Source organism: Pseudophryne corroboree, chromosome 5, assembly GCF_028390025.1.
Source record: "Pseudophryne corroboree isolate aPseCor3 chromosome 5, aPseCor3.hap2, whole genome shotgun sequence".
Lineage (NCBI taxonomy): Eukaryota > Metazoa > Chordata > Amphibia > Anura > Myobatrachidae > Pseudophryne > Pseudophryne corroboree.
Window position 1 is genome coordinate 482,644,932 of NC_086448.1, and position 19,453 is coordinate 482,664,384.

Genomic DNA, 19,453 nt, shown 5'->3' on the forward strand with positions numbered 1-19,453 from the left:
TGTTGCAACTAACAAATCACTCACACCTGAATTATGATGCCTATAAAAGGATCTTAGGCCCATTTCAATCCACCTACTCTCAGAAATGGCAGCAGGACTGTGGGCCAGTGATATTTTGTGTGCTGTGGGATTCCTCAGACTCAGACATCAGCCTGTAAGTAACCAGGGCCAACAAACTGAACATGGTCAGCAGGTTGTACAGGTTCCGCGTAGGCTGCGCAGGCCTCATTTTTTTAGGGGGCGTTTAAACTTGAACGCATTGTCCGATGATAGGGTCATACAGATGTTCCGTCTAAATTGTAACAACATTTTCCGTCTGTATGACCTTGTCAAACTGGACCTAGACCCTGAGACAGCATGCTCTCGCTCTGTCTCACGCCTGCACAAACTCCTGGTTGTGTTGCACTTTATGGCTACTGGCAGCTTTCAGGCTGTGTATGGGGATGTCATAGGAATCTCACAGCCCTCATTTTCGAGAATATTAACACAGGTGATGTATACCTAACTACTTCCTCTGTTTTTGTTTGGTTTTAATTACTGTCGGTGGCCAGTTCTGTACAAAAATCTCATGTTTTATTTTATTTCAAATAAACACACAGGTGTTGGCTGTTTTGTAGCCCCACATCGATGCCTCAATCTGCTTCCCTACCCAGGAGTCTCAGTGGCATGCCATCAGGGTAGATTTCTATGAGCTGGCTGGCATGCCCAATGTGCTTGGAGCCATAGATTGCACACATATTCAGCTGAGACCACCTAGGGGCAGGCAGCACATCTATACCAATCGACATCTAGAGCACTCCACAAATGTGCAGGTGGTTTGTGATGCAAATCTCAAAATAATGAGTGTTATTGCTGGTTACCCTGGGGGCTGCCATGACTCCTTCATCCTCAGTCAGTCATCCCTCTTTGATAAGTTTGAGGATGGACAAATGCCAGATGGGTGGCTGCTGGGTATGTAATTTGATATGTGTAGGCATGTGTATACTTTGTCCAAATACAGGGCCAGATGTGTTAACCTGGAGAAGGCATAAGGAAGTTATAAACCAGTGATTTGTGCAAGGTGATAAAGGCACCAGGCAATCAGCTCCAATATGTCAATTATCAGTTAGGATCTGTTTGCCTGCTGCCTTTATTAACTTGCACATATCACTGGTTTATCACTTCCTTATGCCTTCTCCAGGTTAATACATCTGACCCACAGTGTGTTACTTATATGTTGCTGTATCTTATCTTGAATCACGTTACTATATTTTTTTTTCTAGATGATGGAGGATATGGCTGTTTCTCTTGGCTTCTAACTCCATTGTCCCGACCTGATACCCCTGCTGAACACAATTACAATCATGCACATAAGTCCTTGCGGAATGTGATAGAAAGATGTTTTGGTGTGCTGAAATCTAGGTTTCGGTGTCTGGATAAGTCTGGTGGCCTTTTAATGTATAATCCCTTGAAGGTGACTCAAATTGTGTTCTGCTGCTGCTTTCTTTATAACATGTGTTTGCAACAACATCTGCCACATGTTGAGGAGGAGGAGGAGGGGGAGGAAGAAAGCAGCCAGCAAGCAGAGGAATTAGAGACATCTGGTGATACTTGGAGTACAGATGTTAGGAGGCAGGTTAGGCAAGAACTCATAAATATTTTTTTTATGCTAAGTTTTGTTTGCTTCTTTCATTTGTTATGTAAGCATTAATATATGTTGTCCCATTTTTCTTTTAAAAACCAACACTCAGAATGTGTCTGTCTCCTTGAGACATACAAACAATCCCTCGCTTTATGCAAAACAAATGTAGCATGTGTATTGTGATTATTATTTTACAACTCAAAACAGATTATAAGTGGCATGCATGAAGTCTGGATAAGTGTTATTAAACTTGCACTGATAACTTATTACAAGCACACATAATCCACTAAGTATTTGTTTTAGTATTTTACTTTAAGATTGTATGTAACGTCCTAATGCACAGGGTCTCAAACTCGTCCCTCAGGACCCCAAACAGTGCATGTTTTGCAGGTAACCCAGTAGGAGCACAGGTGTATGAATTACTCACAGACACATTTTAAAAGTTGAACAGGTGGAGATAATTATGTCATTTGTGATTCTGTGTGGAGACCTGCAAAACATGCACTGTGTGGGGTCCTGAGGAACAAGTTAGAGAACCTGTGTCCTAATGAAACACTCCTTCACATATAATATTTTAGCCTTGAGGAATACATGTGTCCCTATGTGTGATGCTCCATCGTATTTAAGGGACACAAACTTAGTATCATCAAAAAAAAAAAAATTGTAATGTTTGCTGCAGTAAACTTGCTGATTTGTAAGTCAATACACAGTTTCCCACATATATTCATTATTATGCACATTATTTGTGCTCATTAAATACAAATACCATTTATTTGTTTCTGCATCATGTGTACTAAACTGATTACTCATTTTTAACACACACAAACATGGCACCACAATAATGACATTCATTTTGGCACTGAATTATCTAAATGCTATTACAACATATTACAACCTTTTTAGCCAACTCAATTGTGTTATTCTTGTAATGTCGTATACAGAAGAAAGGTAAAAGAGTTAACAAACACATTGTAATTTGTATTGGTCATGGATGAATCTGCATGGCTGCCAATTAGTCTGCCTGCAGGATATGAGATTGATTGGAATCTAGAAAGAGTAATGATTAGAAAAAAATCAAGTGGTCTTGTTACTGCATGCTAAATACATTCTGTATGGCTGCTAATTAGTCTGCCTGCAGGATATGAGAATGATTGGAATCTAGAAAGAGTAATGATTAGAAAAAAATCAAGTGGTCTTGTTACTGCATGCTAAATACATTCTGCATGGCTGCTAATTAGTCTGCCTGCAGGATATGAGAATGATTGGAATCTAGAAAGAGTAATGATTAGAAAAAAATCAAGTGGTCTTGTTACTGCATGCTAACATCAATGTGCAGATCCAATAACTTTCTCCTCCTCACAAAAAAAATTTAAGATGTGAAAGAATAAATGTGTTGGCCAAAATCCTGTTGTTGTTTGTAACACTTATAATTAATGATGTTCAACAAATTGTCAAGGTGGTGTTATATATAATGTGAAAAACCCACACTTACTAACTTTGTTTATTTTCTTCTCTATACAGAGATCGGTGTATCTAATTTTTATTTATTTGGTGTTGGCTGCTTGGACTGGCCTTTGCCTTTACCACTGTCGTGTTGGCGTGCTCTGGTGGAGCGCCTTGGTGGTGAGGACACTGGCGTGATATTTGGAGTAGTCGTACCTGAACTGCTACTTGTTTGCTGTTAGTGCGTGGATCTGAGTGTTTAATTGAGGTTAGTGAGGGTGGCATTGAGTTCACGTGTAGCAGCATTTTGATTGTCTACAATTCAGAATAAAGAATCATTTATCTTTTGATTGTTTTGAAAAATGTTCATATAGCTTTGCTGTTGTCTGTGCTGTTCTTCCATTAGTATGTGCTGTTCTTCCATTATGCGCTGTAAGTTGCCCATGACCTGTGTAATGTCTGCACGCATGAGTTCCATGGTATTGCCAATTCTCGTGGTTTGTTCATTTTGTCTACTCATATTTCTGGTTATTCTTCTGAGGTGACATGGTAGGCTTGCAAACATTTGTGTCTGCCTACGCAGGCAATCTTCATTAGTGGCCTGCTGTCTAGCCCAAATGCTCCAAAACACGTGTTCAGGGCCTTGTGTTACTGGTGTGGTTGGGCTGTGTTGTTGTGGTGGTGTGATTTGCTGTGGTGGTGTACTCACAGGTGCTGGGGGCCTGATTCCTTGGTTAATGGCTGCATTTCTAACATGATTGTCTCATCCATGTCACTGTGTTGCTGTTGTTGCGGAGGGATGCTGTTACCAGGACTAGAAGCTGAAATTTGGAAAACGTATCCGGTAGCTATCCATATGTTTGAAAAATTAAAACAAATCACTACACATGGAACACATGTCATTGACTGTTTCTTTCAGATATCCTGCCTACCAACATCATCACTCATAACTTCAATACATACATATGCCTGTTTGTGGCAAATGTGTATGGTTACTTCATTGTGAAAGCAAACACATTAGTTTTATTGTATATCAGACATACTCCACCATAAAAACACATTGTAATCCATAATGTGTTATCTTATAGCTTTTCCAAAAAAAACATAGTAATGTTTTTATATGTATTTGGCAATGTTAGGTCAAACACACATGTGATAATTTGTTAAACAACCTTACTATTTGCCAAGCTTACACATGAGTTTCTGTTGCAGCATCTTACACACAATGTGCTACTGTATGGCTGAAGTGGACATACATATCTTTACAGGATGTGGACAAGGCCATTTTGCTAGGATTCCATTTCATGTTTTACTGACTTTGGTAAGTATATCAGATTTTGATGTGTTTTGACTTAATGCGTTTAAGTAAAAGTTTTATTACGAACTCAAATGTATTTAATTTATTTCAGTTTGATACTCACAATCAAGATGAGGGGAGTGTGGTTCACGTTTTGGAGGTGTGTACAAAATTTGGAGTGGGGGGACCGAACATACTGTCGATAATCTTTGTGGCGGGGTAGCCTGCTGTGGTTGGCCCTGGACATCAGACCTTGCTTTATATGCTAAAAGGGGGGGACAGCCCTCTCTGCTTACGCAGAAAAAGCTGAAGAAAAAGAAGACCTTGTCTTTTTCTGGGGCACACTTTCTATATATTATGCTAAAATTAAAATTATTTCTTTATTAATTCATTATTAAAAGTTCTAGGCTTGTTCATCAATAAATATAGTGAGGCATGAAATTTGCCAATTATAAAGCGATAATCTCTACATATCCGCACCCGGGTATCCCTTTTGTTTAGGTTATATCTGCAAATAGGTGTACCTAAGGGATATGATCACTTTATCTCCTTCACCGAGATTTTAAGAATATCAAAAATTCCTGGAGTTAATATGTACTCCTATTGGTACAATTAATGAAGATTTTCAAAAACAAAAAAACAAAAGAGTATTTTTGTATTTTTTGTTGGAGTTTGTATGTACTCCTTTTATTGTGTTCTGTTCAAAAGAAAAATTAAAAAGATAGAACAGACAGTGTGTTTGTCCCCTTGCAGTTATATATGTGAGCGGAACACCTAACATGTGACTTGTACACATGAATCTGACCACCACCACTGTACAAATTGTATAAATCCTTCTTCAATACCACTGTATATCTTATTTATATCAAACACTAGTGCCTGTTCCCTTGATTCTATCTTACTATTATTCCACACCACTGCACCACTGGATCTTAATGAAAGATAACAAACAGTGGTATCCACAGGGTATATCAGTTGGAAAGTAGTTCCTTTAAATCAAGCTGAATTGGAAAATTTAGTATCCACTAGATCACATTAGATATACACTGAATGTTATCATAAACATATGAAAAATTACAGATCTGTTATTCCAAATGGTGAGTGCGTAATCCCTATGTATAGATGTATTCAGATGTGTGGATCCCCACACCTGCAGAATTTCAGAAAACACCTATATTAACTAGAAAACATGTATCCAACATGGAGAACTGCAGAAATTACTACTTGTAATTCAATAAATTTGATATATGTACACACACAATTCTATAAGACTTGCTAAATGGCCTACGTGGAGGAATCAACCGCTAACTTGCTTTTATATTGCACCAGGAGCACTGCTGTCTACTGTTGATTACAGATACAACACAGGGCGTCCTGCTAATTAATAAGATGTGCAATCTATTCATATAGAAAAAAAGGGCAGTGGGCAGAGAAATACTCCATGCATACATAAAATACAATCAAGGTGAAATGACAGGTTGCGGTTAGGTCAGATATACTTTACATATACAGGGAGGTGATCCAGCAGTGTTGAATCGCGGTGAAGAGAGATCGTGATCTCCGGCGTCCGTGTCCGTGAAAACCGGAAGTCGGAGCCGGCTCCGACTTCCGGTTTTCACGGACACGGACGCCGGAGATCACGATCTCTCTTCACCGCGATTCAACACTGCTGGATCACCTCCCTGTATATGTAAAGTATATCTGACCTAACCGCAACCTGTCATTTCACCTTGATTGTATTTTATGTATGCATGGAGTATTTCTCTGCCCACTGCCCTTTTTTTCTATATGAATAGATTGCACATCTTATTAATTAGCAGGACGCCCTGTGTTGTATCTGTAATCAACAGTAGACAGCAGTGCTCCTGGTGCAATATAAAAGCAAGTTAGCGGTTGATTCCTCCACGTAGGCCATTTAGCAAGTCTTATAGAATTGTGTGTGTACATATATCAAATTTATTGAATTACAAGTAGTAATTTCTGCAGTTCTCCATGTTGGATACATGTTTTCTAGTTAATATAGGTGTTTTCTGAAATTCTGCAGGTGTGGGGATTCACACATCTGAATACATCTATACATAGGGATTACGCACTCACCATTTGGAATAACAGATCTGGAATTTTTCATATGTATATGATAACATTCAGTGTATATCTAATGTGATCTAGTGGATACTAAATTTTCCAATTCAGCTTGATTTAAAGGAACTACTTTCCAACTGATATACCCTGTGGATACCACTGTTTGTTATCTTTCATTAATATCCAGTGGTGCAGTGGTGTGGAATAATAGTAAGATAGAATCAAGGGAACAGGCACTAGTGTTTGATATAAATAAGATATACAGTGGTATTGAAGAAGGATTTATACAATTTGTACAGTGGTGGTGGTCAGATTCATGTGTACAAGTCACATGTTAGGTGTTCCGCTCACATATATAACTGCGAGGGGACAAACACACTGTCTGTTCTATCTTTTTAATTTTTCTTTTGAACAGAACACAATAAAAGGAGTACATACAAACTCCAACAAAAAATACAAAAATACTCTTTTGTTTTTTTGTTTTTGAAAATCTTCATTAATTGTACCAATAGGAGTACATATTAACTCCAGGAATTTTTGATATTCTTAAAATCTCGGGGAAGGAGATAAAGTGATCATATCCCTTAGGTACACCTATTTGCAGATATAACCTAAACAAAAGGGATACCCGGGTGCGGATATGTAGAGATTATCGCTTTATAATTGGCAAATTTCATGCCTCACTATATTTATTGATGAACAAGCCTAGAACTTTTAATAATGAATTAATAAAGAAATAATTTTAATTTTAGCATAATATATAGAAAGTGTGCCCCAGAAAAAGACAAGGTCTTCTTTTTCTTCAGCTTTTTCTGCGTAAGCAGAGAGGGCTGTCCCCCCCTTTTTGCGTATTATAGTCTTCAGGACTGAGAATCTGGGAGCACCGCCAACCAAGTGCATAGTTTAATCAATGCTGATAGAGCCAGATGTTGGGTAAATAACAAATAATAATATATCTGACTAAAAGTAATTGTAGTTCTCCAGTGCGGTTTCCGATATTCCCATTCCCTTTTTCCCTTCATATTCACTTGCTTTATATGCTGCCACATGTTTTTTTTGGTGTTGTGTTACAGAAGTCCGACTTCTGCTGCTCCAGACTTCTTTTGATGGACCTAGTATTGAAAGTTAAAATTTGTTATGGCCATTCCTTTACAAACATACCCTATACTACAATGGACACTTTACCTGCTTCCGCAGCGTCATCATCATCAGATGTCATGGGAGTTACTCTAGGACGACCAGTACTGCTTTTTTCCAACACTGTAAAACCAAAATAAAATCTCATGTATTCATGCTATTGTTGATAGATCCACCCATTATGCTTATAAACATTAATTCTTTAAAAAATGCTTGTTTTATTATTAAAATAAACATAAGGACCGTAAACAAAAAAAACACTACATAAAACAATAAACATTGTCCAATAGCCATATGCACTATGGAAAGTGCAACGCAGGAAAGCATGTACAGGACACAGACATAGGACACAAGTAAAAATACATACACTAACAACCAAAAACACACACATCTTCATTTTGTAATGAAAGGAAAAAATTTACAGATGCAATATAGAAATTGCTCTGTGATGTGGCACTCCAAACACACATTACCACTATATGAGCCAAAAAAAAAAAAAAAACTGCAGTGTTGAGTCAGGGTACAAATACAGACTCAAACTCAACAAACAAATAATGGGTTTTTAAAACAAATTATTACATTTAGTAATAATAACAGTACACATGTAAGTGGTTTCCAAACCATTTCTCACTACTCCAGCCTCTAACATGACAACCACTGTTTTTGCAACATTGCACATGGATAACCTACATATAAAACAGTCCAAATTAAAAACTAAAAAAATGTGCTAAAGGAAAACATTTTTGCTGGACAATTCAATTACACACCAAGTCCAAACTACACATGGAAAATATACAGAAAAAAAACACATGACATACAATAAAGTAAGATGTTACATTGGCTTTTGAAGAAAACATTACCCAAAATTTTTTATTTACTGACACACACTTGAAGATGGGAGTAATATGCAACGTCACATGACACACATTTGAAAAAAAAAATTAAGGTCATAGAATGTTAATGCAAATACAAATGCTCACCATTCTTCCTGGGCCTATCTGAATCCCGGACATGGGTTGCAGAGACTACTTCAGGGGGTATTACACTCCGCATGGGCTCCTCATAGTCCAGATATCTTGCAATATAGGGCTGCCCACCACCGTTTTTTTGAGCCGACTTCGCCTCCTTGGCCATTTTGGACTTGACACGTCGCTTTATGTCATAGTACCGTTTGCGGCACGTGTCCTCCGTCCGCTTGACCACCCCCTCACTATTGACAGCAGCAACAACTTTCGCCCACAACACCGTCTTCTTCCGTGTTGGCACCTTGGCGGACTCAGGCCCAAATAGCTGCCGCTGATACTTCATCAGCTCCCGCACCAATGCCACATTTTCAGCATAACTAAACTTGACATTCCGCCCAGTCTTAGTAGTGGTGCGTGGCTGCAGAGCACTATGACTGTCACTATCACTGTCACTTGAGGCTGCTGCAGCAACCTCACCCACCTCATCCACCTCACTAACCTCACTCACACTCACCTCCTCCACCTGACCGACCTCCTCCCCCTCACTCACACCCTCCACCTCACCCACCTCTGAGTCACACATAATTGTGTGTCTAAACACTTAACACAGAAAAATAAAAAGACAAACAACACACTCCTCCACTACCACTGCACAAATCACACACACGCACACACACACACACACACACACACACACACACACACACACTGACAAGGGACTATAAATCCAATACTTGGACCAAAAATGAGACAAAACCACAAAAAACAAGACTACAAGAATGACAAGACTACTTTCAAACACAATACTACACTCAGAAATCGCACAAAAAACTCCTCACCAAACCAACTACTCACCAACCTCCACAGCACAACCTCCCTCCTCACCACTAACTAAACCCACGAGGTGTGGATGTTTTGGGGTGTATTTATATGGTTGCGCACAGACACTCCTACCATCTGAAACACAACCAATCACGAACGGGGATGAAAAACGAAACTAAAAGTGAAAATGCGGCCGCAGGGAAAAAAACCCTGCTGCGTTTAACTTAGAAAAAACCCCAGCAAAAACAACAAAAACACGTACGCAAACGACAATGACGGTCGTAAATGTGCCAAAAAAACGACTGGCATCGACATCGGAAAACACGAAAACAATAAACTCGAATGCTTAGTAACTTGGCGTATATAGTTTCAAAAAGTTGCATGAAAATGCACCCGATACAAGACGAGTTTAAACACTACACAAACCGACACAAACACGAATATTAGTAAATTTTGGCCCTAGATGGGCCAGGTGTTTGTGCTGCCCACTTGTGTCATTTAGCTTATTCATCCAGCGACCTTGGTGCAACCTATTGGCCTAAAAACAATATTGTGAGGTGTTCAGAATAGACTGCAAATGAGTGGAAATGAATGTTATTGAGGTTAATAATACCATAGGATCAAAATTGCCCCCAAATTCTGTGATTTTAGCTGTTTTTATGTTTTTTCAAATATCATCCAGATCCAAAACCAAAACACGAAAGGGTGGTTTTGGCAAAACCAATCCATATCCAGATCCAAATGCATAACACAAAACCTGAAAAGTGTCCACCGCACATCTCTACTTTTGACCCAACTGGCATATACAAATGACAGATTGTGTCTATAGAAAACTACCAATTAAATAGTACATTTTAAAAAAGTCTACTGACAAGAACACTGTTGCACTTGTCACCCTTGTTCTTTTAAGAAAGGACTCTTTTATTTTCAACTTATCAGGGTGGGAAGAAGCTTTCCTACAGCTCTGAAAAACCCTCCACTCTTCTGTTATAAAAGAAGTTGTATTCTGAAGGAGCGTTTAACCTTCTTAGACATCAGTTTAGGGGTCAGAACTGCTTCTAATTGGCTCATCTTACAGAAAGGTTCATGTAAATGCACAGGATGTGACAATTGTCAGTTTTTACTGACTGGGACTTCATTCTGCCATCCCAACATGAAAAATATCTTTAATTGAAAAAAAAAATGTTTGACCTGTGAGTCTAATTATGTTGTATACATCATTCTATGCCCGTGTAATTAAATCTATGTTGGCTAAACGATCAACCTGCTAAAAGAGCTTATTGTCATGCATAATTGTTCAATTAAAAAAGCCAGTAATATTAATGATCCCAGCACACCACCTGTTGCAAAACAATTCAGAAATTGTTGACATACTATAAAGGATTTCAAATTAAGGGGTCTATTTACTAAGCCTTGGATGGAGATAAAGTCGCTGGAGATAAAGTCCCAGCCAATCAACACCTAACTTCCATGTCACAGGCTGGATTTGAAAAATGACAGTTAGGAGCTGATTGGCTTGTACTTTATCTCCAGCGACTTTATCTCCATCCAAGGCTTAGTAAATAGACCCCTTAGCCAGTAGATTTTTTTCCACCACCATGTAGGGGCAGAGATAGGCATCAAATGCTACTACAACGTGAATGCGAGTAAATTTATGTTAAACTCTTTTTCTCCTAATGGACTGAATGAGGAACTCATACTGACACCTATTTGGTTCCATTTATTATGGAATCTGTGATCTAGCAGGACCATTTTTGCTGATTTTGTTTCATTTTTTTTTCAAAAGACAGCTAAAAATCACATGATTTGGCCCTTTTTTTTTTTTTTGTTTTGTTCCTAGAGTATTATTAACCCTGATAACATTAATTTCCAGGCAATTTTGACCACAGTACAAACAATGAAAAATATATATTGTACAATATATATTTTTAGATGCTGTAATCATCTGTACAGATGATTTTCAGCCTCAATGTAGGATCAGTACCAGAAAGTTATGTTTGACTTGGAGAAGGTTCCGTTTCATCCAACTTTACACAAGGTAAGTAGTACCATGTACATGTTTTTTTTACCAATATATACAAATAATTTTTGTATTAATTCACCATATTTCCACTTTATTACAGACATCATGTCAAAGGGAGTGCAATCGCACAAAGTCCCGGATGCATCTCCTTTATATGGAATCCAAAACGTGCAAGATCCGACACTGGATAAAAACAATAGTGTGATGTGGACAAAATTGACGGAAATGAGTGGAAATTAATGCTATTGAAGTTAATAATACTGTAGGAACAAAAACAGCCCCAAATTCTGTGATTTCAGCTGTTTTTATTATTAAAAAAAATACAGATCCAAGGGCTGATTTGGCAAAACCAATCCAGATCGAAAACATGAAGGAGATAGAGATCCAAAACCAAAACATAAAACCAGAGAAAAGGGCTGGCACATATCCCTAATTATATATATATATATATATATATATATATATATATGTATATGCAAATAAATAAATATGTTGCACAGAGTCCACTCAGGTCCTTATTATAGCTTCCAAAGCTTAGTTCTTAATATAGATGTTTAGTGCTGCCTCCTCTGGTTTGAAACTTACCACAGGTTCATCGGACACATGTAAAGGACAGAAAGTGAGGGACGCACAAGGTGAGTAAAAAAGTATCAATGATTTACTGACAAAGTAAAAGGTTCACATATATCTAAGAAAGAAATCATCAACCTCGCTCACCTCTTGCGATACCTCCAGATGGCTCACAGTGTAAACGCTGTACGGCTGGTAGCAGCAGCCGCTCCGGCTCCAGGTCTCTTGCTAGCAAAAATCTTGTCTGCAGTGTATTAAAGCATTTCCAGGCCTCAGATCTCCACTCTCCACGGACACAGACTATGACATCTGTCTGCTTCAGTTCACAGGTCACACCCAACAGGTCTCTTCATTAGACTTCACACCCCTGATGAAGTCTATGATGAAACTAGTTGAGCATGGCCTGTGGACTGAAGCTGATAGACGCCATAGTCTGTGTCTGTGGAGACCAGAGAGTGTCTACACTGTGAGCCTTCCGGAGGTATCACAGGAGGAGGGGTAAGGCTGATGATTTATTTTTTAGATGTATGTGAACCTTTTACTTTATCATTAAACATTGATACTTTTATATTCACCTGGTGAACCCCTCACTTTCTGTCTTTAACATGTGTCCTATGAAACTGTGGTAAGGTATATTTATTTATGCCATGTAGTGATCAAGTGGTTTAAAGATAGGGACAATTTGAGATTTATCTTACATTTATGCTACACATATACTAAGGACATTGTCTGATTCTCCCAATAATTAATAACTGTTGATTAGAAGCATTATGCTTATGGTGATGGCACTGTAATCATGTTTACTTGTTGCTAGGCAATGTCCGGAATGGAGGAGTGCAGAGAGTCGTGCGTTGCAGGCTTGTGACGTCACCCCACCCCGGTGTACAGCATGGTGGACCATCACTTTGGCACTGGGTGAACGTATATATCTAAGGTAAGATTTGTATAATATTTGTCCTGACAAAGGTTTTGAAAAAATAAAACTGAAACGTTGACTGCTATAAGGGTCTAGAATCCTGTTTGTATCATACCTTTACAAAGATCGGAGAGTGATGCCTCTGCTTTGATTATATATCTTGCTGTGCAAACAGCCATGGAAGGCATCAAGGCCATACTGAATTACTAAAGTTTGGAGTGTCGGCTTCAATCCTGCATATTTGGACTATAAAAGCTACGTGACTGGATGCTACCTGTAACATGGAGTAGTCCAGCAAGGCACCTCTGAGTTGTTATATTATTTATCTGGGGAACAAAAGTGTGTGGAGTGCACTATCTGGTGTAATTGCCTGTTTGTTGTGTAGTTGCACATACATAGGTGATGTCTTCAAGCAATGTGTCTACTGAAACAAGTGGGTATAGAAACATTTGTTTACCCCCTGGTGAGACATTAAGTTTTTCGGACGCAGAAGCAAGTGATATTTTATTCAAAGAAAATGTGGAAAATACTGGTGGTGATAACAGTGTGGAACAACTGTATTTTAAACTTCTAAGACTTAAGAAAAAGGAAATCAACTTTTTCCTACACGGAGTTACGCTGTCCAAATATCACCACAGCAAGCGGATCCTAAGGGGATTCAGAATAAAGAACATCCCCACTATAGGGAAATACAACCAGTACTTTTGCAGAAGATGGGTGGCAATACTGAATAAGTGTATCTATGATTTAGTACTCCAGGTAATAGAATAAATGCAATAAAAGCAAAAATTGCTACCTTTGAAGCACTACATCAAGACACCCTGAGAAATGACACACAAATAGATTGGCTCAACAAAATACGAGAACAAGTGGAGGTGTATAGAAAGAGTGTGGTTAAACACAAACATGATAAACTTGCTGTGGTGGAATGGGACTACCAAGAAGGCAAAGTTTATACTTAGATTATTAACCCAACAACACTGGGGTGACCAAGATTTCATGGCAAATACAGAAATGTAAAACATTTTGATACAGATACCTCCAGTGGAGATGGTACATCTCTGTGTGTAGTCAAGGAAAGCACCTCTACACACGGAGCCAAACCCCCATTGAGTGTCAAAATGTGTGCACTCCATGGGGGTCCAAAGAATGCGAATGAGGAGAGGGAGCCAAAGCAAGAGGGATAGTAACAAAAGCACAGAGAGTTTATAGGTAAACTTGGTCTTCAACCTCTCTGATAGAGTGTTGTCTAAAGTGGAATTGGCTGTATTAAATAAAGGACTATCCTTTGTACCGTCGGGTCCATTTGATGACTTCCAGTGAAAGATTGACTCTCACCGCTTCATGAGACAACTACGAATCAAATAATTTTTGGACAAACATCAATCAGCCTTACCAAGATCTGAAAGTTCTGTCCCTGCCTGTATCAGGACTAAATCACAATTTGACCTCATATAAAATAATATATCTATTAACTGTTATACTCGAGCGTTGGAACAAATGGTTGTGTCACAATCCCCACATGCATGTTCTGATACAAATAACTTAACGAAGGAAGAAAGACTGGCACTACAACAATTAAGAACGTACAGTGACATTGTTATCTGCCCTGCCAATAAGGGGGGTGGGGTGGTGGTTTTGAACCTCAATGATTATAAGGACAACATATATGCACAACTAAGTGACACTTCTGTTTATGAATAATTGTCAGCTGATCTTGTTAACAGATTTCAGTGTGAGTTAGAACAAATCTTGTTTGCTGCAGTAAAAGATACCATTTGTGAGGAAATACATAAAAGCTTCACACAGAATTTTCTGGTCAGATCAATCATTTACACCATTCTGAAACTGCATAAAAATCCACAAAAACCTCCGGGCAGGCCCATTATATCAGCCAGAGACTCACTGTATTACAAGGTATCAAAATATTTGGATTACTATAGGCAACTAGCTATATAGGAAATGTCAATCTATTTAAAAGATACCACCACCTATATTAAGAAATTACTGGAACTAACACCTTTACCACCTCATTTTATGCACAATGGACATTATATCATTGTATACTAACATTCCACATGATAAGGGCATTCGAACAGTGGAAAAACTTTTAAAGGATAATCCACTGAACAACAGACCTGATCTGTCATTCTTTCCCAAGTTATTGGAAGTTACCTTAAAGAGAAACTATTTCCTTTTTGACCAGAAATGGTATTTGCAGTGCCGTGGGTGCGCAATGGGGTCTTGCGTGGCCCCGGCGTTTGCAAACACATACATGTTCACAATTGAACATATTTTACACCTGTCCAGGATTTAAAGAGAATGTGGTGTAGATTACCTGCTACACTGACGACCAATTTATGATTTGGAAAGGGTCACATGATGATCTGATCATTAAAGAACAGGATGACACCATTAAATTTATGTACGAGGTCAATATGACAAGTGTACATTTTCTGGATGTACTTGTAACTTTAGAGGATGGACAAATAATTACACACCTCTTTAATAAGTCTACTTGTGCGCATCCAGTCAGCACCCTATTCCCTGTAGTAAGGGATTACTATTATTTCAATTTCTAAGAATCTGCAGTATCTCCAGCAAAAAGGAGAATGCAATATGTGAGATTGATAAATTGATTCAGGATTTTCTGGAAAGGGGATATAATCTACAAAAATTGCTTAAAATCATTGAGAACCACTAGGGACTGTTTGTTACAGCCATCCAGCAAAGAAAATAAACTACATGACAAATAGTTTTTAGTCCAACAATATCATTCATAAAGTACTTGATTTATGCAAGCTTCCAAGAGATTATGGCCAATTGTATCTGGTGACCCTGACCTCAAATCCTTAAAAAAAAATCCATCATGCCCAGCTACAAAAGGAGTAAAAACTTCAAGGATCTTCTGGTAAAAATTGACATTTCAAGACTGGAAATACCTTTTTAATGAGAAACCAGGATGTTATAAATGTTTTGACTGCACAATGTGCAGCTATATGGAAACGGGTCTGGATTTTACTCATCCCCATAATGGAACATGGATCTCAATAAAACATGTTCTGAGTTGCAGCAGCAATTTTGTGGTTTGCAACATAAGCTGCCCATGCGGCTTAATGTGTATAGAGAAAACCACAGTGACCTTCAAAAAAAGAATGGCGACACACCACATGTCGAATAGACATGCGTAGGAGGGCTGTGCACAAGAACAACCAGTGGCTAGACATTTTAAATTATATAAGCATATCGTAGCCACTTTGCGTTATAAAATCATCGACTGTGTCCCTAACAACATTAGAGGAGGTGACAGATGAAAAAAAGCTCCTTCAATGTGAGGCTCGAAGGATACTCAGATTGAACACTGTTGCCCCATTTGGATTAAATGAACATTCTGGATTGAATAGCTATCTATGATTAATTTAATGGTAACATAGTAGCTATGAAATTTATACAATTACTACTTCCTTGAAAACTCAATCCACATGGTTCAAAGAGAGGAGGCAGGATATGTAACTTTCTCTATTTAATACTTCATATATTGTTTATAACTGATTTTGGTTTGTATTTATTTATACCATGTAGTGATCAAGTGGTTTAAAGATAGGGACAATATGAGATTTATCTTATATTTATGCTACACATACACTAAGGACATTGTCTGTTTCTTCCGATAATTAATAACTGTTCCTTAGATGCATTATGCTTATGGTGAAGGCACTGTAACCATGTTTACTTGTTGCTAGGCAATGTCGGGGACAGAGGAGCGCAGAGATTCGCGCGTCACAGGCTTGTGACATCATTCCGCCCCGGCGTGCATGGTGGACCATCACTTTGGCACTGGGTGAACGTATATATGTAAGGTAAGATTTGTATATAATTTGTCCTGACAAAGGTTTTGAAATAATAAAATCGAAAAAATTGAGCACATACTGTATAGCACATTGCTATAAAGGTTTAGATTTCTATTTGTACCATACCTTTTCAAAGACCGTAGAGTGCCGCCTCTGCAATCTTTATATATCGGGCTGTGCAAACAGCCGTGGAAGGCACCAAGGGACCAAGGTCATACTGAATTACTAAAGGTTGGAGTGCCAGCTTGAATCCTGTGTGTATATATATATATATATATATATATATACATACATATAAAGTACATATATATATATATATATACACATACAAATAAATATATATATATATACATACATACATACATACACACAGTATACAGTATATATATATATATATATATACACCCATCCATTTGGCCCAGACAAGGTCTTATAGGCTTCTTAGCCCAAGAAGCTGCTTCATCAGCCAGAACCTGTGTGCTGGGTTTAAAGCAGAGTCTCTCCCATGAGTCAGGGCTCCTGAAGGCAGTTAGTGTCCAGGTGATAGGCCTGCTGGGACAGTGGGATCTGGAGGGCTATGCCATTAGTGTCAGGATGCCAGGACCTGAAGGGTTCCTTATTAAGAAAGAGGGAGTGAGGCAGGGCCTAATCTCCCTGGTAGTTTATACTAAAGACAGTGATCTTTGTTTTATGTATATCTTTGTTTCTGAGCTACCTGAATAAAAGGTATTTGTTGTTTTTGCACAAGCCTGGAGTCGGTCGCTGGTGGAATTTTTGTAGCAGAGCACATTCTAGTAAGACTCCTGTTACAAATGGCGCCCAATGTGGGGCCCTTCTGCTAGTCATGTCACACATGCCAGAGGACCCAACAGCCACAAGGTAGCGGCACACATACCAGCGAACTCCAGACCAAGCTGAACTTGTGGGCATCAGTACAGACCAAGGGTGTTGTGAGTAGTGGTTAAACCCAACCCCACGGGGTAAAAATAATATGTTTTGTTTAAACTGAATGTGTTTGATTTTGGTGCAAAGGTTTGCATTGGCAGCAAAGAGGTTAAACAGTGTGCATGGCCTGTTCTGTCTTATATGCTTTGCACCATTCATTGAAAGTAGCTGTGCTTATTTGTTCTAAGGGGTTGCAAGCAGCTGATAATTTATGTCTGAATTTCTTTTCCAAGCTTATTTTTACCTGTGCCTGAAAAATCTGATAATGGGAGTCTGGTGTCCCTGTTAATTAGCTCATTAAGGCCAATCAAGAAAAGTTGAAACCTTTTATAAAAGTGGATCTATTTAAATAGAGAAATTTTGTGTCACTATGTGTCCCAGCAATCCCTGAGTTCTAGTTTTAAGAGCCTGAAGGGAGAAGTTATATATTTGCACTACCAGTATAAAGTATTTGGGACCACTATGTACATGCTACTGTACTTTTCAGTGCTTTGTTAAAAGCTTAATCTGTACTAGAAAGAAAAAAGGAATTTTTATTTTCCCTTTCACTTACAGTTTTCAAAGGTAACAGGGTGAATAAAGTTTTTCAGATATACAGCATATTCGGAAGTGTCTCTTCAAATGGGTAACAAAAAGAGAATTCATGCTAAAAAAACAAAAGGGGTGTCAGCTCTAACACCCCAGGTCAGGAACTTATGTGACCCTATTAAAGCCACACAGTTGGAGTGAAGTGGAGAGCTTATTGGGGAGTTATCCAGATCTTGGGGAAGATGATAAGTGACCTTGAAAGCAATGTCCAATTAAAGGACCAGGAGCTAGAAGAGCTTAAGGAAAAATGTGATTTCCTTCAAGAGCAGGTGAACACCTTAACGCAAAAACTGGAGAAGGAATCTCTTTTGTCTGACTCTCTGACCAAATTGGGAAGGAGTAGAGAAGAGATTGCCAAGCTCTCAGGCCAGGTGTCAGAGTTGCAGAAAACCTTGGCAAAGGCTAAACCCAGATCTGAAAACTTTGTAGTACATAGCCAAGGACTATTAGAGGAAATCTCCTGTGACCAGACATGATATGGGAGTCTGATGATGGCCAATAAGGCTCGGTCGCAAGACTTGGCGGAGCGTCAGGAGGAGGTTTCTAAGCTAAAACCATTGGCTATGCCTAGCTTCAGTTCAGAGACAGGTGTACCTACACCAATCGATGAAGACGTTGTGCCAAATGTTGGGTCAGAGATATCAGCCGAAATGGAAATGCCATCTTCAGGGTAAATGATGCCAATGGTGATGCAGGCTGCAGAAGAATGGTACCATACTGTATTGTAACCCGGCTATACTGGATTCCCTGTTCCAGCCAGAAGGAACAGAAAAGTAGAGCCAGAGCTGCCAGTGCCTAAGGCCGGGAAGGCTCCCTGCTATGCCACTAGTAAGGCCATCTGCCTGGAAAGTAGAAATGAGGGCCCTTCCTCAGAGGTAGAGCATTTACAGGCAGCTGCAGCCATTATTGCACAGTGCACTAAAAATCCATGGGAATTTTGCAAGCAGCAAGAGAGAGCCACATCAGATGGCAGTGTTTTGTTGTTAACCCCTAGGATGGCAGAGAGAAGTTCCTCCGAAGCAGGACCACCTCATTCTCCGGAAAAAAAATGTTGTAGTTGCTTGGGTCAATAGTGGAACAAAGCCCTGAGTTCAGTGGAACCTGTTCAGGAAGGAGCATGGCAGCCACAGGGGCTCACAGAAGATGTGTTTATGGAGCCACGAGATGAGGATGTGGGATTCCCAACTGCTCCT